Source organism: Chiloscyllium plagiosum, unplaced genomic scaffold (genome assembly GCF_037043375.1).
Source record: "Chiloscyllium plagiosum isolate Xiang-an unplaced genomic scaffold, Cpla_swu_hap1 HiC_scaffold_6, whole genome shotgun sequence".
NCBI lineage: Eukaryota > Metazoa > Chordata > Chondrichthyes > Orectolobiformes > Hemiscylliidae > Chiloscyllium > Chiloscyllium plagiosum.
The window spans coordinates 83,907,948-83,931,232 of NW_028270144.1; the positions used below are offsets into that span (position 1 = coordinate 83,907,948).

Below are 23,285 nucleotides of genomic sequence, written 5' to 3' on the forward strand. Positions count from 1 at the left end.
TAATATTCGGACCCTGGGGAGTGTGGACGACGAGAGAGACCTAGGGTTTCAGGTACATAGTTCTTTGAAAGTTGCACCACAGGTAGACAAAGTAGTTAAGGAATTTGCCTCCTTTGCTCAGACTATTGATTATAGGAGTTGGGATGTCACGTTGAGACAGCCATATGAGCAACCTGCTCCAAAGCCAACAAAGTGAATCATTTGAAACTGGATGTGGAAGCACTTATTTCTTTCTCTGTTCCAGCTAAAAGGTAGGGTTCTCTGCCTGCTGCTAGAATTGCGGTGAGACAATTTTAAGGCATTTGACTTTGCTAAGGGTGTGTATATGCAATATATTGGAACAGTTAATTAGTAATAGTTAATATATAATATTATTTTGTTCAGCATTTTGATAGTGTTACAGAGTTAAGTCAATTCATTTTTGTTTATTTTTACACTACAATTAAAATCAAAGTGCTGATGAATGGGAGGAACATTCAAGCCACACAGGTGCCACGCAAAGAGTGTCTCCCATAGGTGAGAATCTAACCAGCTCCCCTTGAAATTGAATGGCATTACTATTGCTGAATCCCCACTATCAACATCGTGAGGTTGTCATCGAGCAGAAACTGAACTGGACCAGTCATATAAATACTGTGGCTATAACAGTACAGTGGTTAGGCATTCTGCAGCAAGTAACTCACCTCTGGACTCCCAAAGCTGCCCAGTATCTGTAAGTTACAAGTTGGGAATGTGGTTGAATACTCTCTACTCACCTGGATAAGTGGAGTACCTTAAAAGGGCCAAGACAGTAAGTGCATGGGAATACCTCTACCTACAAGTCACCTATGCAAGCCATACTCTTACCCCAACTTAGAACTATATTATTGTTCCTTCACTACCTTGTCAGAAAATCCATTTTATGTCAATACTTCTTGCTGTGTAGACCTGTTTTCCTCAAATCACCCACCTTAAAAAGTATTCATTAGTTACAACTGAATGCAGTTTCTTTCTCGTCACCCTCATCACAATCCTACAAGATTTTGAACACCTTCATAAAATTTCCCAAGGAGAACAAACAAGTTCTTCAACCTCTCCATATAATTGAGGTTTTACGTCTACATACCATTCTAATAAATTTTCTCTGCATCCATTCCATTGTTTTGATGTCCTTCCGAAAGAATTCACCTTAATACATCAGTAGGGCCCTGGTCTTTTACTAACACTATGCCTAACTTCCCTGCTCCTGTACTCTCTAGTTGCATTTATAAAGTCAATCATTTCTGATATCTTATCAATAGATTCCTCAACTTGTTCTGTCCCCAGATCTCTCTTCCGGCACTATCTAGCCTGTAAGAACATACAAGGCTATTGGCCTACTGCTGGAAAATAGAACACTAACCCCCTCCCCTCCAAATCGTTCAGCATTCGTATTCTTTCAAACCAAATTTGTAAGATCCAGCAATGCTTACCTCGGCAGTTGAGGATGACCTGAAACATGGAGGTAGAGTTCGGTCATTCCTGGGCTCTTGTGCTTGGTTTCTTACCATTTTGCTGTGGATGGCATACCTGACACAATAATGCAATTTTACATACAGTTTGGGCAGCACACGTGCAAAGACACTGGCCACCAAAATAGTTTGCAGCAGCCTCCACAACGATGCAGAGGACAAACTTAGAGTCATAGGGAGGTACAGCATGGAAACAGACCCTTCGGTCCAACTAGTCCATGCCGACCAGATATCCCAACCCAATCTAATCCCACCTGCCAGCACCTGGCCCATATCCCTCCAAACCTTTCCTATTTATATACCCATCCAAATGCCTCTTAAATGTTGCAATTGTACCAGCCTCCACCACATCCTCTGGCAGCTCATTCCATACACGTACCACCCTCTGTGTGGAAAATGTTGCCCCTTAGGTCTCTTTTATATCTCTCCCCTCTCACCTTAAATCTGTGCCCTCTAGTTCTGGACTCCCCGACCCCAGGGAAAATACTTTGCCTATTTAACCTATCCATGCCCTCATCATTTTGTAAACCTCTATAAGGTCTCCCCTCAGCCTCTGACGCTCCAGGGAAAACAACCCCAGCCTGTTCAGTCTCTCCCTATAGCTCAAATTCTCCAACCCTGGCAACATGCTTGTAAATCTTTTCTGAACCCTTTCAAGTTTCGCAACGTCTTTCCGATAGGAAGGAGACCAGAATTGCACGCAATATTCTAACAGTGGCCTAACCAATGTCCTGTACATCCGCAACATGACCTCCCAACTCCTGTACTCAATACTCTGACCAATAAAGGAAAGCATACCAACACCTCCTTCACTATCCTATCTTCCTGCAACTCCACTTTCAAGGAACCTGCACTCCAAGATCTCTTTGTTCAGCAACACTCTCTAGGGCCTTACCATTAAGTATATAAGTCCTGCTAAGATTTGCTTTACCCAAAATGCAGCATCTCGCATTTATCGGAATTAAACTCCATCTGCCACTTCTCAGCCCATTGACCCATCTGGTCAAGATCCTGTTGTAATCAGACGTAACCCTCTTCGCTGTCTACTACACCTCCAATTTTGGTGTCATCTGCAAACTTACTAACCATACCTCTTATGCTCGCATCCAAATCATTTATGTAAATGACAAAAAGTAGAGGAGAAAGTGAGGGCTGCAGATGCTGGAGATCAGAGCTGAAAATGTGTTGCTGGAAAAGCGCAGCAGGTCAGGCAGCTTATGCCCGAAACGTCAATTCTCCTGTTCCTTGGATGCTGCCTGAGCTGCTGCGCTTTTCCAGCAACACATTTTCAGCTCTGATCTCCAGCATCTGCAGCCCTCACTTTCTCCTCGAAGATTTTAACTTACTGCGAATCCTCTTACAAGGATGCCTTCCTTGAAGAAGTTCTCTTCCTCCCTCTACAAGGATTTCAGTGAGTCTCTCTCTCACTGCACACCCCAGGTCATCTCCTCTGCACAGAAACTCTTCAGCCACGTTCTCAAACAGACTCGCTACCACAGCCACATCTCCTTCCTCAGCAGCTGTCTACGGAACCGACTGATCCCGCACGGACTCCGGACTACGTTCAGACCAACAAAATTTGGACCCAACCAGGACAACCAGTACCTACAACAAATCAAAAGCCTCCAGCAAAAGACCTCCCTCCGGATCCTTCGTTCCACGCTTGCAGCCATGCGCCGCTACCTACATTCCCTGCAATTAGACCTACCCCAGCTCAGGACAACACTCTCACAGACCTGTAAAGGACCTCTACTGTTCTTCATCCACAGAAGAATCCATACACTAAATAAACAGTTCTTCCTAGCCAAATTAAAGACAGTAAGTACCAAAAACTTTCATGTACTTACCCCCACACTCTGGGTTCCTCAACTGTTCCAGAATCTTTCATCGGCCTCCGAAATCGTTCCGGCGCCATTAACCACGCGTCTGCTACATCTCCCGCGGCAACAACCGCCGCCACGGACCAAGACGTTGCTTCCGCCCCCACCGACCTCGCAGCCTCCGCGATCGCCGCCCAGACAACCGCCTCCACGATCGCCGCCCAGACAACCGCCTCCACGATCGCAAGGAAGACCATCGCCGACAGATTCGCGGCCCCTGCGGCTATCGGGAATAACACTGTCTCGGTCGTCGCCACAGCCACTTCCGCCCCCCGGGTTGCCGCCGCCACAGCCACTTCCGCCCCCAGTGACATCAAAAAGTAGAGGACCCAGCATCGATCCTTGTGGCACTCCACTGGTCACAGACCTCCAGTCTGAAAAACAGCCCTCCACCACCACCCTCTGTCTTCTACCTTTGAGCCAGTTCTGTATCCAAATGGCTGGTTCACCCTGTATTCCACGAGATCTAACCTTGCTAATCAGTCTCCATTGGGGAACCTTGTCGAATGCCTTACTGAAGTCCATATAGATCACATCTACCGCTCTGCCCTCATCAATCCTCTTTGTTACTTCTTCGAAAAACTCAATCAAGTTTGTGAGACATGATTTCCCTTGCACAAAACCATGTTGACTATCCCTAATCAGTCCTTGCCTTTCCAAATACATGTACATCCTGTCCCTCATTATTCCCTCCAACAACTTGCCCAACACCGACATCAGGCTCACTGGTCTACAATTCCCTGGCTTGTCCTTACCACCCTTCTTAAACTGTGGCACTATGTTAGCCAACCTCCAGTCTTCCGGCACCTCACCTGTGACTTTTGATGATACAAATATCCCAGCTAGAGGCCCAGCAATCACTTCTCTAGCTTCCCACAGAGTTCCAGGGTACACCTGATCAGGTCCTGCGGATTTATCCAATATTATGTGTTTCAAGACAGCCAGTACTTCCTCCTCTGTAATATGGACATTTTGCAAGATGTCACCATCTATTTCCCTACAGTCTATATCTTCCATATCCTTTTCCACATGCAAAATATTCATTTAGTATCTCCCCCATTTTCTGCAGCTCCACACAAAGGCCACCTTGCTGATCTTTGATGGGCCCTATTCTCTCCCTAGTTACTCTTTTGTCCTCAACGTATTTGTAAAAACCCTTTGGATTCTCCTTAATTCTATCTGCCAATGCTATTTCATGTCCTCTTTCTGCCCTCCTGATTTCCCTCTTTAGTATACTCCTACTTCCTTTATACTCTTCCAAGGATTCACTCGATCTATCCTGTCTATACCTCACATATGCTTCCTTCTTTTTCTTAACCAAACCCTCAATTTCTTTAGTCATCCAGCATTCCCTATACCTACCAGCCTTTCCTTTCACCCTAACAGGAATATACCTTCTCTGGATTCTCGTTATCTCATTTTTGAAGACTTCCCATTTTCCAGCCATCCCTTCACCTGCGAACAACTGCCTCTGATCATCTTTTGAAACTTCTTGCCTAATACCGTCAAAATTGGCCTTTCTCCAATTTAGAACTTCAACTTTTAGAACTGGTCTATCCTTTTCCATCATTATTTTAAATCTAACAGAATTATGGTCGCTGGCTCCAAAGTGCTCCCCCACTGACACCTCAGTCACCTGCCTTGCCTTATTTCCCAAAAGTAAATCAGGTTTTGCACCTTCTCTAGTAGGTACATCCATATACTGAATCAGAAAATTGTCTTGTACACACTTAACAAATTCCTCTCCATCTAAACCCTTAACACTATGGCAGTCCCAGTCTATGTTTGGAAAGTTAAAATCCTCTACCATAACCACCCTATTTTTCTTACAGATAGCTGAGATCTCTTTACAAGTTTGTTTCTCAATCTCCCTCGGACTATTGGGGGTCTATAATACAATCCCAATACGGTTATCAACCCTTTCTTATTTCTCAGTTCCTCCCTCCGCACAGCTGTAATACTATCCCTTATCAAAAATGCCACCCCCCAGCCAACCTTTGCCTCCCTTTCTATCCTTCCTGTTGCATTTGTATCCTGGAACATTAAGCTGCCAGTCCTGCCCATCCTTGAGCCATGTTTCTATAATTGCTATGATATCCCTAACCAGTTCATCTGCCTTCCCTATTCCTGATGACAGGTTTTTGCCCAAAACGTCGATTTTCCTGCTCCTTGGATGCTGCCTGACCTGCTATGCTTTTCCAGCACCACTTTAATCCAGACTCGGGTTTCCAGCATCTGCAGCCCTCGTTTTTATCTCATCTGCCTTCCCTGTTCGGTCCCTTGCATTGAAATAAATGCAGTTTAATTTATTAGTCCTACCTTGTCCCTCCTGCCCTGACTGTTTGACTTGCTTCTGTTCTCAACTGTACCAGTCTCAGATTGATCTCTTTCCTTACTATCTCCCTGGGTCCCACATCATCACCACCTCCCTCCCCACCACTCCCACCTTACTAGTTTAAATCCTCCCGAGCAGCTCTACCAAATCTCCCTACCAATGCATTAGTCCCTTTCCAATTTAGGTGCAATCTGTCCTTCTTGTACAGGTCACTTCTACCCCAAAAGAGATTCCAATGATCCAAAAATATGAATTCTTCCCCCACACACCAGCTCCTCAGCCATACACTCATCTGCTCTATTCTTCTATTCCTGTACTCACTAGCTCGTAGCACCGGGAGTAATCCAGATATTACTACTGTCGAGGACCTCCTTTTTAAATTCCTGCCTAACTCTCTGTAAACTCCCTTCAGAACCTCAACCTTTTCCCTTCCCATGTCTTCTTAATGGCATTGTAGTTTGGGACACACTGAGCACAGTTTATGCACCTAAAGGGCTGGGTGTGGCCAGGCCGTTCTTTGCACGTCTTTTAATCCTTCAGTTAGCATGTGCACAATAGGATGAAGGGCCTTTTCAGTGCTGTAGATATCTATGATTGTCACTCTAGCTTATTCTTCCTACTAGGTTAGGTGATGGTTGAGCGCTATTACTGTTAGACTATTAATCCAGAAATGAGAGTGTGGTGCTGAAAATGCACAGCCGAAGAGCAGGAGAATCGCCGTTTTGGGCATAAGCCCTTCATCAGGAATGAGGCTTGTGGGCCAAGGGGGCTAAGAGATAAAATAGGAGGTGGTGGGGCTGGGGGGGGGTAGCTGAAAGTGCGATAGGTAGATGAAGTTGGGGGTGAAGGTGATAGGTCGGAGAGGAAGGTGGAGCGGATAAGTGGGAAGGAAGATGGACAGGTCAAGAGGCCGGTGCCGAGGTGGAAGGTTGGATCTGGGACAAGGTAGGGGAGAGGGGAAATGAGGAAACTGGTCAAATCCACATTGATGTCATGGGGTTAGAGGGTCCCAAGGTGGAAGATGAGGTGCTCTTCATCCAGGTGGCAGGTGGTAAGAGCTTAGAAGTAGAAAAGGCCCAGAACCTGCATGTCCTTGGGGAGTGGGGAGGTGGGGGTTGTTTAAGTTTTCAGCCACGTGATGGTGGGGTTGCTTCGTGTGTATGGCCCAGAGATGTTCTCTGAAGCACTCCGCAAGTAGATGCCCTGTCTCCCTAATTTAGAGGAGACTACATCGGGAATAATGGATAAAGTAAATGACGTGTGTGGAAGTGCGGGTAAATCTCTTACAGATATGGAAGTCTCCTTTGGAGCCTTGGACAGAGGTGAGGGTGGGGTGTAGACACAGGTTTGCAATTCTTGCGGTGTCGGGGAAGGTGCCAGGAAGGAAGGGCAAGACAAGAGTCATGGAGGGAATGGTGTTTACACAATGCAGGTAGGACTGCTGAGGAAAACGTATTCCTGGTGGTAGGGTCTGTTTATAGGTGGCAGAAATGGCAGAGGATGATGTGATGTATCTGGAGGTTGGTGCGGTGGAAGGTGAGGACCAGGGGATTCTGTTCTTGTTGCAGTTGGAGTGGTGGGTTCAAGGGCGGAAGTGCAGGAAGTGGATAAGAAGGAGAAATTGCAATCTTCAAAGGAGGCGGCCATCTGGTATGTTCTGTGGTGGAATTAGTCCTCCTGGGAGTAGATGCAGTGGAGGCAGAGGAATTGGGAAAACAGATAATGTTTTTACAGAAGGCAGGTTGGGAGGAGGTGGAGTCCAGGTAGGTCTGGGAGTCAGTGGGTTTGTAGTAGATGTCCATATTGAGTCGGTCGCCATTAATGGAGATGGAGAGGTCTAGGAAGGGGAGGGAGGTGTCCGAGAGTCCAGCTGAACTTAAGATCGGGGTAGAACATGTTAGTGAAGTTGATAAACTGTTCAACCTCCTCGTGGGAGCAGAAGGTGGCGCTGATACAAACATTGATGTAGTGAAGGAAAAGGTGGGGAATGGTGCTGGTGTAGCTGTTGAAGATGGACTGTTCCACATACCCGACAAAGAGACAGGCATAGCTAGGGCCCATGTGGGTGCCCATGGCTACCCCTTTGGTCTGGAGGGAAAGGGAGGATTCAAAGGAGAAATTGTTAAGGGCGAGGACCAGTTCAGCCAAACGAATGAGTGGGTCAGTGAAAGGGTACTGGTGGGTACGGCGGGAGAGGAAGAAACAGGCCTTCATCATGGCGAACAGATGTGTACAAGGACTAGATGTCCATGGTGAAGATGAAGTGTTGGGGCCAGGGAAACGAAAGTCAAAGAGGAGGTGGAGGGCACGGATGGTGTCCTGAACGTAGGTGGTGAGTTCCTGGACCGGGGGGATAGGACAGTGTCAAGATAGGTGGAGAGGAGCTTAGTGGGGCAGGAGCAGGCTGAGACAATGGGTCGACTGGGGCAGTCAGATTTGTGAATTTTGGGTAGAAGGTAGAACCGGGTGGTGCAGAGTTCCCGGACTATGAGGTTGGAGATCTCCTGAGGTGATGAGGTTGTGTTTGGTCTGGGAGATGATGGTTTGGTGATGGGAGGTGAAGTCATGGTCAAGGGGGCAGTAGGAAGAGGTATCCACGAGTTGGCACCTGGCTTCAGTGGTGTAGAGTTCAGTGCGCTAAACTACTACTGCAACCCCAATGTCCGTTGGTTTGATGGTGAGGTTGGGGTTGGAGCGGAGGGCTGCGCATTGCGAGGTGAGAGGTTAGAGTGCATGAGGGGGGTGGACAGGTTGAGGCAGTAAGTGTTCCAGCAGCAGTTGGAAGTAAAGAGATCGAGGGTGGGTAACAGGCCAGCACAGGTTGTCCAAGTGGATAGGGTGTGTTGGAGGCAGGAGAAGGGCTCCTCCAAGGGTGGGCAGGAGTCCTGGTGGAAAAAGTAAGCTCGGAGGTGGAGGAAGAAATGTTTGATGTTGCAACGTGTGTTGAATTTATTGATCCGGGAGCATAGGGGGATGAAGGTGAAGATTTTGATGAAGACTGATCGTTTGTCCTAAATGAGGGGGATGGGGGGGGGGGAGGGGGGGAAGTGGTGGTAAACCTAGGACCTGGCATGGGGCTGGAGTCAGGAGTGGAGGTGGAGATTGTGGCTGGAGCGGGCAAGGTAGTGAGACTGAGGGTGACGTCACTTACAGAGGTGATACTCACCCCAGCGTCAGGGGGTGGAGGTGGTGCCTACGGGATCTGCAGGGGTATAAGTGGCGTAACACATGACATCAGCGATGACAATAAGTGACATCAGCAGGAGCAGAAGTGGTTGCAACTGCAGTAGCTACAGCGGTGGAATGCACTCAGGGTTCAAATTATGCAATGGTAGATGGGTTCAATGAAAACATGGAGTTAAGAGTCTATGATAATGGCCCTCTTGTGTTGCAGTGGTAGTATCCCTACTCCTGAACGGGTAAGCCCAGGTTCATGTCCCACCTGCTCCAGAGGTGTGTAATAACATCTCCGAACAGTTTGATTAGAAAAATAGGGCAAATAACAAAACAATTTAAAAAGAAACTAATGATGACTGTCGATTATCAGGTAATGTCCTTCAGTAAAGCAAATTTGCCATCCTTGCTTGGTCTTGTCTACATGTGACTCCAGCCCACAAATATGGTTAATTCTCAACTGCCCTGTGAAATGGCCTAGCAAGCCACTCTGTTTTATCAATCACTACCAAGTCTCAACAGTGAAATGAAAGATGGACTACCTGGTATCGACTTTGGCACCAAGAATAATAATAGCAAAAACAAAATGCCCTGGTAACACTGCAAAATCCTTCTTACTAATATCTGGGGCAAGTGCAAAAATTTGAAGAGCTGAAGTGAGGGTAACAGCGTTTGATATCAAGGTAACATTTGACTAAGTGTGGCATCAAGGAACTCTAGCAAAACTGAAATCCATAGGAAACTCCATTGGTTGGAATCATACCTGGTACATGGGAAGATGATTGTAGTTGTTGGAGATTGCTCATCTCAGCTCCAGAACATCTCTGCAGGAGCTCCTTAGGTTCGATATTTCTAATCAACCTGTTCAGACTTACTATCTCAGAAGCACATGGGATCCAAACATGGACTTCCTGGTCTAAAGGTAGGGACATTATTATTGTACCACAAGGGCCCCAGTCCTTCAGGAGACTGTCCCAGGTCTAATCATCTTCAACTGTTTCAATGACCTTCTCTCCACCATGAAAAGGTTAGAAGGGGTGTGTTTGATGATTGCACAACACTTTGCACCATTCCTGATTCCTTAGATACTGAAGCAGTCCATGTCCAAATGCAACAGGACATGAGCAATATCTAGGCTTGGACTAACAAGTGCAAATAACAGTCACTTGGAGGGAGGCAATGATCATCTCCAATAAGAAAAAATCTTACCACCCTCCCTTGACATTCAATGGTTACCATCAATGATTCACTAACAACATTCTGGGGATAGCCATTGACCAAAATTGAACTGGAGTCACCATAAATAGTTACAACAAAATCAGGTCAGAGAATAGGAATGGAGAGAGGAACTTACCTGACTCCCCAAAGCCTGTCCACCATCTACAAGTCAGGAGTGTGATTGAATACTCCCCACTTGCCCAGATGCGTGCAGTTCTGGCAACATAAGAAGCTTGACCCCATCTCAGACAAAGCAGCCAATTTGATTGGCACCATATCCCCAAACATTTGGCCACTTCACCACAATGCTCAGTAGAAGTGTACATTATCTGCAAGATGCACTGCTGATATTCACCAAAGCTCCTCAGACTGCATCTTTCAAGCCCACTTCCTTCCAAGAAGACAATGGCAGCAGGTTCATGGGAAAACTACCACCTGCAAGTTTTCCTCCAAACCACTCATCTTGTATTGGAGATATATCACCATTCCTTCACTGTCAGTAGGTAAAAGTCTTGGGAATTCCCTCCCTGACAGCACTATTAGTCTATCTACAGCACATGAACTGGTGGTTGGAGGAAGCAGCTCTGCACCACCTTCTCTAGGGCAACTAGGCAGTTGAGAATTAACCATATAAGTGGCCCAGCAAGCAATACACAGATCCCTCAACAAAATTTAGAAAAAAAGTAATTTCATAGCTCTCTGCATTAATTTACATCTGTCATATATTAAACAGACTGTTTAGATTAGATTAGATTAGATTAGACTGTCTAGATGCTCTAAAGATTGTAATAGAATGGATAAAGAAAGAATACTTTACTCCCCAATTATAATCAAGAAATTCAACATAAATTCCTTTCTCCAGAGTGGTGAGAATGTGGAATGCACTGCCAGAGGGAGTGTTCAATTGGGATACTATAGACACATTTAAGGGGAAGCTAAACAAAGATACAGTGGAAAAGATTTACGACAACAACAAGTTTAGATGAGGAATGCTGGGAGGAAACTCAAGTGAAACAAACACCAGACATGTTGAGCAAGTGGCCTATTTCTATGAGAAAGTGAGGACTGCAGATGCTGGAGATCAGAGCTGAAAATGTGTTGCTGGAAAAGCGCAGCAGGTCAGGCAGCATCCAAGGAGCAGGAGAATCGACGTTTCAGGCATGAGCCCTTCTTCATGAGCCTATTTCTATGCCCAGTATCCAGTCAAAAGAAGAACATTTACAAACAAAACTCTTATCCAAATTTTGCACGCATATCTCACTACATCATGAATCAGGTAGGCTTCAAAACCTGCTATAAAGCCATCGTGCGACACAACTTCTGAAGGCCTACTCCTCCATTACTTGAAAGTATACCTAAGCAGTCAATAACATATCACCATAAAATAAAGTCACCATAAGCGGTTCAAACAATTTACTTCAATTTATATATATCACCTCTAACGTCATAAAACATGTTATTGCGCTAATTACATTATTGTGACCGTCCGTCTCCTCAGGGTGACTGTTGCATTTTGTTAAGTTGCCACTTGATAGTTTCAAACACGAATATCAACGCCTCTCGACAGTTTGACTCCAGCGTCATTCTCACAATGTGAACATAAATTAAATATTAAAATAATTGCAGTTAATATTGTGCAAACAACCAAGGAATCAAGAGATGCTATGACCAATCACCAGGCTAATTTACAGTTGAGGAGAGCTGTTTCTCGCCGGGATTAATATATTCCACAATCATCGATAAAACAAACTTTGCAGTTTTAGTAACGCAGTTCACAAAGAATCAATAAAACTCCAGACCAGGGTAACTCACCATCGCTAATTGCCAAGACGGTTTCCAGGAACGAACAGCCGGCACTTGCCCAGCATGTACAAGAGCGGCAGTTTAACTGAAAATCCCGAATAGTCCACATTGATGTCAAATCTACCGCCATTTTGAAACGTTAAACCGCGGCTCTAACTGGGCATGTACCTAACCTCTCAGCACTCTGGGAATTGCAGTCCTCCCCACAAGATCACCACCAACCATTACAATTTTATTGAGTTTTTCCAACAAATTCTGTTTTTGCTTCTGGTTTCCAGCAACACAAGTTCCTTCGTTATTTTTCAAACAACTTAAAAGCGTTTATTTTTTGCCTAGCCAGCAACATAAATACACAAGTGTACGCAGAAAATCTCAATAAATTGATCACAAAAATAAAAGGAGGTAACATTTCCACGAAACAACAGTACAAAAAAAAGTTTGATTGACTTTTACAACATTGTCGTAGAGACTTTCATTAATTTATTTACAGGGTGTAACATGAAAACACTCTAAGGAGACTTTTTAAAAAGTATTTTAACATTATGATATTAAAAATCACACAATGCCAGGATTATAGTCCAACAGGTTTATTTGGAAGCATTCACTTTGAGAATGCTGCTCCTTCATCAGGTGGTTATAGAGTATTGGTTAGGCCACTGTTAGAATATTGCGTGCAATTCTGGTCTCCTTCCTATCAGAAAGATGTTGTGAATCTTGAAAGGGTTCAGAAAAGATTTACAAGGACGTAGCCAGGGTTGGAGGATTTGAGCTATAGGGAGAGGCTGAACAGGCTGAGGCTGTTTTCCCTGGAGCATTGGAGGCTGAGGGGTGATCTTATAGAGGTTTACAAAATTATGAGGGGCATGGATAGGATAAATAGACAAAGTCTTTTCCCTGGGGTCAGGGAGTCCAGAACTAGAGGGCATAGCTTTAGGGTGAGAGGGGAAAGATATAAAAGAGACCTAAGGGGCAACTTTTTCACGCAGAGGGTGGTACGTGTATGGAATGAGCTGCCAGAGGATGTGGTGGAGGCTGGTACAATTGCAACATTTAAGAGGCATTTGGATGGGCATATGAATAGGAAGGGTTTGTAGGCATATGAGCCGGGTGCTGGCAGGTGGGACTAGATTGGGTTGGGATATCTGGTCGGCATGGACGGGTTGGACCGAAGTGTCTGTTTCCATGCTGTACATCTCTATGACTCTATAAGATCATAAGACACAGAATTTACAGCAAAAGTTTAGTGTGATGCAACTGAAATTATATATTGAAAAAGACCTGGATTGTTTGTTAAGTCTCTCATCTTTTAGAGTGACCATGTTGGTTTCAGTTCTTTCATATGTAAATCCAGAACTTTTTTTTAAAGTTACACTCTCAAGTGAATTTTAACAGTAGGTGTCATGTCAACTCAGATAATGCATTGAAGGTATGAGGTGCCCTTTTGAGGCTGTCTATGCCCCAATGTTCAGACTGATTCTATTTCTAAAAAGGGATTTACAGAATTTAATGGACTCATGCAGTTCTTGAGCAAAGTAAAATGTAATTCTGCAAGTACAAATTCACTTCACAAACTTATACGTGTGTGTGCATGTGGATGTGTGTGTGTGAGTGTCTGTGAGAGTGTGTGTATGTGTGTGTGTGAGTGCGAGTGCAAAGGAGTATAAGTCTGTGAGAGGGTGCATGTATGGGTGTGAGTGTGAGTGTATATGAGAGCATGTGAGAAAGGCCTTGTGTGTAAGAGAGGGTCTGCTTGAGTGTATGACTCTGGAGAAGTGAGTGTGAATGTGTAGTGCAGTGGGGTCGCCTGTAGTGTACCATTCTCACACATACACATCCCATGATCCAATCGTTCTACCAGCCCATCCTGCAGTCTCTGTGGTGCAATCAGTTAGCACGTTTGGCTGTTAACTGAAAGGTTCGTGGTTTGAGCCCAACCAGGGCTATAGATTTTTGGGTGGCACAATGTCTCAGTGGTTAGCACTGCTGCCTCACTGCACCAGGGTCCCAGATTCGATTCCAGCCTCGGGTGACTGTCTGTGTGGAGTTTGTACATTCTCCCTGTGTCTGCATGGGTTTCCTCCGGATGCTCCAATTTCCTCCCACAGTCTAATTGACCATGCTAAATTGCCCATTGTATTAGGTGCACTAGTCAGAGGGAAATGGGTCTGGGTGGGTTACTCTTCAGCGGGTTGGTGTGGACCGGTTGAGCCGAAGGGCCTGTTTCCACACTGTAGGGAATCTAATCTAATCTACGCAGACACTCGTAAAACCCCACAGACACACATATAAATTTGTGGAGTGAATTTGGACAACTTGGGCACAGAGGAGTTGTGTGGTAAGTCAATAATATTGTTGCCCCTTTCGCGTCCTACCATCTATTCTTAATGCTAAACATTCTCTTTCTTTTCCAATGATGTGTCTGGGTGAATCCGAGGGGAACTGTCACTGCAATAACTCGTGTACACAGCCACTTTAACAACCCTCAGATTCCTCATTGCCAATAAGCAAATATATTTAATGTAATAAATTGTTAAGATGAACCAGAAACTTGTTGCAGAAAATTTTGGGTTTAGTGTAATAAATTTAAACTGTTAAAAAAAAAAGTTTTAACTAAAATTTCAATCTAATTAGATTCTTTATGCTTGTTGTGCACAAGTCTGTGTCACGATTGGAGAAACTTTCAGTTGTGTTCTTCCCTGCTATTCTGTTTCTATTCTTTGACCTGATTAGAGTTGTGGGATATAGGTGAATTAATGTTATTTCTGCAAATTATAAGTTCTGATACAGAGTAAATGAATTCACATTAGTCTGTGATTGTTTCTCAGCTAGGAGCTGAGTTAGCAAAAATGGGAACTACATAGAGGAAGTATGTTAGCATGAGACGTGATTACAGAACAATGGTAGAAATACAGGCACTAGATAAAATGCTGTGAAGAGAGGCCTGTATAAACATCTGTTTTCCCACTTGTATGGGGACACAGGAACAAACCCCAATTAAAAGAGCTTAGTGATAAGATGCTGTGAGGGGCAGCGCAGATGGAGGGAGTAGATAATGGTAAGCAAAGGATGGGATGACGTCAAACAACCTTATGGGAGCCAGAGATAGGCATTTGTCACGGACAAGGCCGGATAAACAGAAGTTGTGGGATCAGTCTTAAGGAAATGAGTGACATAAGTGGAGGAGGGGGCAAACAATGAAATGAGAAAAAATATGGGGATTCAAACTGTATAAATTTTGAGAGTTTGTTGGATTTGATGTGTATTTGTCATTGTCTTACCTGGCATTAGACATTGCACCCACTTGCAAGTGTACAAATAAAACGGCACTACTAGTTCAGATTTCTGGTCTTGGACTGAAATTATTGAAGTGAGTGAGCTTTTGTTTCTCACAATTGGGGGCTGTCCGGGATTTTCTTCCATCGCCAGGGGGAGTGGCTGGCCTTGGACACTGGGAAGACGCGTCCCGTTCCCCATTGAGGAGCGGTCTCGTGTCCCGGTTTGGTCTGCTCCCTTGGGTGACTGGTGTAAATCCTACAAGAGAGACATCTGAATCAGATAGTGATAGGAGCTCGATAGACGATACGGCGAAAAAGGGGCCAGGCAACTCTGTGCACAGACCAAGGTAAGAAAATTGACTTTTAAGTATTGCCTTGGTGGCCAGGATTGAGTTTTAGTAGTTAATAAGGGTCTAACGAAGGAACTCAATATGGATTGTGCTGTGGGTAAGGAAAAAGCCTCCGGAAAAACAAAGTAAGGAAAAGGCAATGGAAATGGAGGCGGAGTCCCTTACAACATACCTCCAGAAAGTCCTTTGGGCAAGATGTTGTGGAATTGGCAAAATAATACTTGTACAGGGGAGAAAGATGATTAAATATTGTTGCTTTGTCTGGACTAAGGAATCCATTCTTCGTCCCACTGTCTTCTGGCCAAAGTACAGATCGGACGAAGACTGGGTTTGTAAATATCTGAATTTATATGTCATTGTGCGAGAGAGACAGAGAGTGAAAAGAGCTGTACAGCTGGTAGGAAGTTTAACCCTTTGTGATTTGGTTTGAGTGAACATTTGTTTGTTGGTGATTGAATGTTTGTGTTTTATTCCCTGGAGCTTGAGTTCCAGGACTGTTTTGAATCTGATTTTTATTATGGAAACTTAACATGATTTCTTTTAAGGTTAAGGATTCTATCGAGATTATGAAGAAAATAAAGAATGATAACTCCTGTTCTTTTTACAGGTCATGACTGCCTTACTATCAGTTTTGATCTAACCTCTTTTATCTTTACATAAAAGCGATTTATGGAGGACAGTTGAAGTTTCAGTTCAACATTAGATTGTAGTCAAAGCAAAATTCTATGGTTAATATCTGTGACCTTGGATTCAGCCATTGTTCATGCATTAGAAGTTTTTTTAAACTTGAGTAGACAAATTCTTTTAAGGCAGCTCTGATTATTTTACGACCTATAGTATTGTAATTGAGCAATGATTGGTCAGGACTATTTAAGAAAACTAATTTTGGATTTAAATTACAGGATTAAAACTGAGTAATATCAGTGAATTTTAAAATTGGGAACTGTATGCATTTTGCATTTTAAATATTAAATACTGAAGAAATTAACATAAATATATAAATATATTTATAAGTTAGGAACAGGCTTTAAAGGTTAGTCAAGCATGAATTGATGAATTGGTGTTTGAAGTTATGGGGAGCTAGAAATATTGCAATATTTCTTTTACAAAAAAAGGGGAAGAACGTAACGACTTATCCCCTTCGGGAGGTACCCATAGGGGACAAAGAGATTGGGTTTGTAAGTGCCCCCCTCACCAGTGGGGAGGTCAGAACATTTAAAAAGGAAATGAAGGTCCTGGTTGAGGATCCGGTGGGGTTGTCTGAACAAATTGATCAATTTCTGGGGCCCAGTCTGTATATCTGGGCTGAGTTAATGTCTATTTTGAATATACTATTTACTGGGGAAGAAAGGGGACTTATACGAGGAGCTGCCATTAAAATATGGGACAGGGAACACCCGATTGGAGATGGGGATGCTGGACAAGTAGAGGTGAAGTTTCTCCTCAAAGACCCCCAGTGGGAAAACCAAAACCCGGAGCATAGAGAAGAAATGAGGGAATTGAAAGACCTGATTCTAAAAGGAATAAGAGAGGCAGTTCCGAAGTCACAGAATTTGACTAAAGCCTTTGAAGTTAGACAGGAGAAAGATGAGACTCCCTCAGCTTTCTTGCAAAGATTAAGGGACTCAATGCGGAAATACTCTGGAATGAACCCTGAGGACCCAGTGGCACAGGATCTTTTGAAAGTACATTTTGTGACAAAAGCATGGCCAGACATACAGAGAAAGATACAGAAGATAGAAGGGTGGAGTGAAAAACCATTAGATGAATTGTTGAGAGAGGCACAGAAAGTGTTTGTAAAGAGGGAGGATGAGAGACAAAAACAGAAGGCGAAAATGATGGTAGGTACGGTTGACGAGGTAGTTAAGAGGAGAATAGAACCAATAGTGAGCAACCGGAGCAGCGGGTGGCAGCATGTAGGACAAAGAGGAAGAGGGAGAGGAAGAGGACAAGGGGGAGCATTTGATAGAGGGTTTGGGCGACAGGGGCAGAGATGGAAGTCTCCACAGGCAGGATGCTATCATTGCGGAAAGATAGGGCATTTTAAGCGGGAGTGTCCTGATCTACAAAGGGAAGAAAGGGCAATTCCGCTTATGAATTTTGATGAAGAATAGGGGTGTCAGGGGTTCCTGCCCTCGGGGGCCCACCAGGAACCCTTGATAAACTTGAAGGTGGGACCCTGTAGGGAAGAGGTAGTCTTCCTAGTAGATACGGGGGCGGCACGGTCATCGCTGAATTTTAAAACAAAGAAGGTAGAAATGTCAACACGATCAATTACTGTTTCGGGGGTAAAAGGGGAAGGATTTACTGTTCCAGTATCTGAACCTATGATGATAGAAGGTCCTAAGGATAGGGTCACAGGGGAACTGCTGTATATCCCTGATATAGGAAGTAACCTACTAGGGAGAGACTTAATTATCCTCTTAGGACTGGAGATTGGAATTCAGGAAAAAGAATTAGTTGTACAACTGGCGATGTTGACAGAGGATGCAGAGAGAGAGATAGCCCTATTGTATGGGCTAGAGAAGGGAATCGTGGAAAACTACAGATCCCTCCCCTTTTAATAAATTTAAAACAGAAAGGGGACATTGTCTGTGAATGACAATATCCCATTTCCATAGAAGGTAAACGAGGACTGCAGCCAGTAATTGCAGGAATGATTAGAGATGAGCTGTTGGAGCCATGTATGTCTCCTTATAATACCCCAATTCTACCAGTGCGGAAATCTGATGGAACTTATCAATTAGTGCAGGATTTGAGAACATTGAATCGAATAGTACAGATCAGGCATCCGGTGGTACCAAACCCCTATATGTTGTCAAGTAAGATCCCTCATGACCACAGATGGTTTAGTGTGATAGATTTAAAAGATGCCTTTTGGGCTTTCCCTTGGCGGAGGAAAGATTTGGGACTATCCCCCTATGAAATCTTATTTGGATTACCTTATCTGGGAATGAATGGAGAATTGCCAATTCCCGAAACTAAAGATTTGTTTTTAAAGAAGTATATACTGGGCTTGTCCTCCTCTTTATCTTTCCTCAGAAAACAGGGTCTATTGGCACAGACTCCGCCCCTTGAATTCACTGTTCACCCCATCCGGCCGGGTGATTGGATCTTAGTAAAATCATGGACAGAGACTAAATTGCAGCCGGACTGGGAAGGGCCGTACCAGGCTCTTTTGACTACCGAAACGGCAATAAGGACGGCGGAAAAAGGCTGGACTCATTACATTCGGATCAAAGGGCCTGTGGACCCTCCAGTTGAGGAAGAAGTCTGGACAGCCGAATCAACGCAAGACCCGCTAAAACTCAGACTAAAGAGACTTTGAGTAACTGACTATACAGTGGCGACGCAAGCGCGGGATTATTTCTGTAAGATTGTATATTAAGTCTTTTTGTGCTTCAGCATGATGTTTAGAATACTGGGAATGTTTAGAGTTATGATGCTAGCCCTCTTAGTATTGGGATTTTGTCAAATATCATTTTCATATGTATTATTAACGGTTCCTGAGTCTGATAATCCACAAGTAATAGACACTGATGCATGCAGTTTAGTAAATTGTGGGGATGTAGCTAATCAAAGACAGTGCTGCAGCTCTGAGATACATCTTAAGTCCTATGGGGATGGCCTCGGGGATGGTACCTGGTATAATGGTCTCGTCACAGTACACCGGGCCCCCTTCCGACCAGCTCGCGATTGTCTCGATATAAAGTGTAACCCAATATACTTAACGATAAGGAAAACCACATGGCATGAAGCAATTCTGGGGGGGGGGGGGGGCACTTATGAGATACAATTAAATGAAACATTTGGGATTGAAATGAAAACAAATGGGAAGGAGTTCGTGGGCTGTTGTTTTCGAATTAGTGTAGGACAGGGAAAACGGGTAGAATTACTGGGTAATGAGATACAATCCTTCACCCCTCCCGATGATCCTAAAGTAGTAAAAATTATAGAGGTAAAAGACTTGAAACAGACCATCAAGATAGAAACTGGGTACGGGGATGCAAATGCCTGGGTTGAATGGGTAAAGTATACTGTAAAAAGTCTGAACAAAAGCAATTGCTATGGATGTGCCTCCGGTAGGCCAGTGGCCCAGGTGGTTCCCTTTCCGCTCGGGTGGAAGCGAGACAGGAAGGGCATGAAATGTATGATAGCCCTGTACCAGGATGAGACTGCATGGAATGATAGGAATTGTACCTCCCTATCTCTGATGTTCCCTCCCTTGGAGAAGAAAGATGCAAAAGTTCCCCCCACATTTTCCGCCGCAGTTGGAAATCACACGTCGTGTGTGCGCAGGCAAGATACAAGTCGGTCGAGAGATTTGGGGGAGCTGAAATTATGTACAGAGATTAAGAATGTTACCGAAACAGAGGAGGGAGGGAACTACTCAGCACTAAAGGTTCCCCGAGCGGATCTGTAGTGGTACTGTGGAGGCAAAATATTGAGACCCACCCTACCTCCGGATTGGAGAGGGATATGTGCAATTGTACAATTGGCAATTCCATTTACCTTGGCATTTGAGAAGGAAAAGATCGTAGGGAAAAAGGGAAGGGGTAAGAGATTACTGTTAGATACTTCTTTTGATGACAGGATTTATCTCAACTCGGTAGGAGTCCCTAGGGGAGTGCCTGATGAATTCAAGGCTCATAACCAGATTGCTGCAGGCTTTGAGTCAGCTCTCTTTTGGTGGGTAACAATTAATAAAAATGTAGATTGGATAAATTACATTTTCTATAATCAACAGCGATTTATAAATTATACAAGAAATGCGGTTAAAGGAATATCAGAACAGCTTGATGCGACAAGTAGGATGGCATGGGAGAACAGAATAGCCCTTGATATGAATTTAGCAGAAAAAGGGGGTGTGTGTGTGTGATGTTAGGAGGAAGCTATTGTACCTTTATTCTTAATAATACTGCGCCTGATGGTTCAATTACTCGGGCCTTACGGGGATTGACTACTTTAGCAGAGGAATTGGCTGAGAATTCAGGAGTAGACACATCTCTCACGGGATGGCTTGAATCCTGGTTTGGAAAATGGAAGGGGATGGTGGTTTCTATCCTTACTTCCCTGATAGTAGTAGTCGGGGTATTGGTGGCCATTGGCTGTTGCGTCATACCCTGTATACGAGCGCTCACCCAAAGACTGATTGAAACAGCCTTGATGAAACAGATGCCCCTAAGAGGGAATCAGACAGAGGAACTTTATCGGCTAAATAATGAGGAGATGAGTGAAACCAAGATGGATGAAATCTCTGAAATGATGCTTACGAATTTTGGGAACGATGTTTAAAAAAAAGAGACAAGAATGCAGAAGATAACAAATGGTAATCAAAAGAAAAAGGGGAAATTGTGGGATATAGGTGAATTAATGTTGTTTCTGCAAATTATAAGTTCTGATACAGAGTAAATGAATTCACATTAGTCTGTGATTGTTTCTCAGCTAGGAGCTGAGTTAGCAAAAATGGGAACTACATAGAGGAAGTATGTTAGCATGAGACGTGATTACAGAACAATGGTAGAAATACAGGCACTAGATAAAATGCTGTGAAGAGAGGCCTGTATAAACATCTGTTTTCCCACTTGTATGGGGACACAGGAACAAACCCCAATTAAAAGGGCTTAGTGATAAGATGCTGTGAGGGGCAGCGCAGATGGAGGGAGTAGATAATGGTAAGCAAAGGATGGGATGATGTCAAACAACCTTATGGGAGCCAGAGATAGGCATTTGTCACGGACAAGGCCGGATAAACAGAAGTTGTGGGATCAGTCTTAAGGAAATGAGTGACGTAAGCGGAGGAGGGGGCAAACAATGAAATGAGAAAAAATATGGGGATTCAAACGTATAAATTTTGAGAGTTTGTTGGATTTGATGTGTATTTGTCATTGTCTTACCTGGCATTAGACATTGCACCCACTTGCAAGTGTACAAATAAAACGGCACTACTAGTTCAGATTTTTGGTCTCGGACTGAAATTATTGAAGTGAGTGAACTTTTTTTTCTCAGAGTGGTGCTGAAAAAGCACAGCATGTCAGACAGCATCCGAGGTGCAGAAAAATAAAGCGCAGATGTTCCTTCCCACAGAGTGCTTTAGGGAACATCTCTGGGACACCCGCACCAATCAACCCCACCACCCCGTGGCCGAACATTTCAACTCCCCCTCCCACTCTGTCGAGGGCATGCAGGTCCTGGGCCTCCTCCATTGCCACTCCCTCACCATTCAACACCTAGAGAAAGAACGCCTCATCTTCTGTCTCGGAACACTTCAACCTCAGGGCATCAATGTGGACTTCACCAGTTTCCACATTTCCCCTCCCCCCAAATTACCCCAGTTCCAACCTGCCAGTTCAGCACCATCCTCATGTCCTGTCCTACCTGCCAATCTTCGTTCTACCTATCTGTTCTGCCCTCCTTTCCGACCTATCACCTTCATCCCTACCTCCACCCACCTATTGCACTCTTAGCCACCTTCTCTTCAGCCCCATCCCCTTCCCATTTATCTCTCCACCCTGGTGGCTCCCTGTCTCATTCCTGATGCAAGGCTTTTGCCTGAAGTGTCGATTTCCTGTTCCCGGGATGCTACCTGACCTGCTGTGATTTTCCAGCACCATTCTAATCTTGACTCTGATCTCCAGCATCTACGGACCTCATTTTCGCCTATTATTTGACCTGCTGGGTTTCTTAAGCAATTTTTGATTTTTGCTTGTTCCATTATTTGACTGTTTGTTTGGTCGGTGTTTGCAGTATGATGATTCAACCATTTATCCATCCTTGCCAGCGTTTTTTTTCATGATGTTCCTACATTGGGTTGATCCGGTTGCAGAAAAGACGAGTTGACATTACATCCGGGACAAGGGAGAATTCCCTGAATTACCGACAGTGGATGAAGGCATTTTTGTGATTTGTTTCACATCCTAATATCTGATATTAAAAAATTTATCTGCCTCAACCGCGACGAAAAGTAGTCAAGGTAAGACATCACAATTTTAAATTTGCTGGACGTCTTGAGAGCTAAATATAAGATGGCACAGAGAGAAGTATTAATTGCGATATTCAGTATCCGCCCTGATTTTGTGGCTACTCGATCGACATGCAAAAAAAAATCGAGTGAAAATCTAAAATTTTTTCGACAAATTCCTCTGTCTCATAATTTTAAAAAGACTGTACCTACAAAAAGACTTGTTTCCGATAGGGTACATAAACCGTTTATTGTGCTGTTGCAAGGCTTCCATCTTCCGGTAAATTGTTTTTATTCAGTCATGGAAAATAGGCGTTGCTGGCAAAGTGCGCACTTATTATTCCTACCGAATTGCTACTTTCCAGAATCGCTCCAGTCTGCACTGAAAGGGGGCGGCAGAAAGCTGGAAGCTACCTGTAGTTTTGATAAAAATCACACAACACCAGGTCATAGTCCTCGTTTATTTGGAAGCACTAGCTTTTGGGGTGCTGTTCCTTCATCAGGTGGTTGTGGAGTATAAGGTCCTAAGACACAGAATGTATAGCAAAAGTTTACAGTGTGATGCATCTGAAATTATATATTGAAAAATACCTGGATTGTTTGTCAAGTCTCTCATCTTTCAGAGTGGCCATGTTGGTTTCAGTTCTTTCATATGTAAACCCAGAACTTTTTTTTAAAGTTACATTTTCTCAAGTGAATTTTAATAACCCATGTCAGCTCAGATAATGCATTGAAGGTGTGAGGTGCCCTGTGTAAAGCTGTCTGTGCCCCAGTGTTTAGACTGATTCTCTTATGATGC

General features: G+C 44.0%; 2 protein-coding genes across 5 annotated transcripts in view; one reads left to right on the plus strand and one right to left on the minus strand.

Annotated features, from left to right (window-relative positions):
* Nucleotides 1-12,025, minus strand: part of cpap (centrosome assembly and centriole elongation protein) — a 96,273-nt gene extending 84,248 nt beyond the window's left edge. Inside the window, exon 1 of the mRNA XM_043691877.2 lies at nt 11,910-12,025. The gene's annotated coding sequence lies outside the window, so the exon portion shown is untranslated. The remainder of the gene's footprint in view (nt 1-11,909) is intronic.
* A 10,041-nt stretch (nt 12,026-22,066) lies between these two features.
* LOC122550726 (protein mono-ADP-ribosyltransferase PARP4) overlaps nt 22,067-23,285 on the plus strand; it is a 143,726-nt gene continuing 142,507 nt past the window's right edge. For 2 of the 4 annotated variants that reach the window (XM_043691878.2, XM_043691880.2), the window contains exon 1: nt 22,069-22,498. The gene's annotated coding sequence lies outside the window, so the exon portion shown is untranslated. Of the gene's footprint in view, nt 22,499-23,285 lie in introns of all 4 variants that reach the window. The other 2 variants (XM_043691882.2, XM_087988155.1) reach the window with 2 other exon arrangements.